The following is a 394-nucleotide window of genomic DNA, read 5'->3' as shown; positions in this document are numbered from 1 at the left end:
CCCCCCCCCCCCCCCACCCCCCCCCCCCCCCACCCCCCCCCCCCCCCACCCCCCCCCCCCCCCACCCCCCCCCCCCCCCACCCCCCCCCCCCCCCACCCCCCCCCCCCCCCACCCCCCCCCCCCCCCACCCCCCCCCCCCCCCACCCCCCCCCCCCCCCACCCCCCCCCCCCCCCACCCCCCCCCCCCCCCACCCCCCCCCCCCCCCACCCCCCCCCCCCCCCACCCCCCCCCCCCCCCACCCCCCCCCCCCCCCACCCCCCCCCCCCCCCACCCCCCCCCCCCCCCACCCCCCCCCCCCCCCACCCCCCCCCCCCCCCACCCCCCCCCCCCCCCACCCCCCCCCCCCCCCACCCCCCCCCCCCCCCACCCCCCCCCCCCCCCACCCCCCCCCC

Source organism: Sphaerodactylus townsendi, linkage group LG15, assembly GCF_021028975.2.
Source record: "Sphaerodactylus townsendi isolate TG3544 linkage group LG15, MPM_Stown_v2.3, whole genome shotgun sequence".
NCBI lineage: Eukaryota > Metazoa > Chordata > Lepidosauria > Squamata > Sphaerodactylidae > Sphaerodactylus > Sphaerodactylus townsendi.
Note: the sequence above shows the minus strand (reverse complement) of the source record.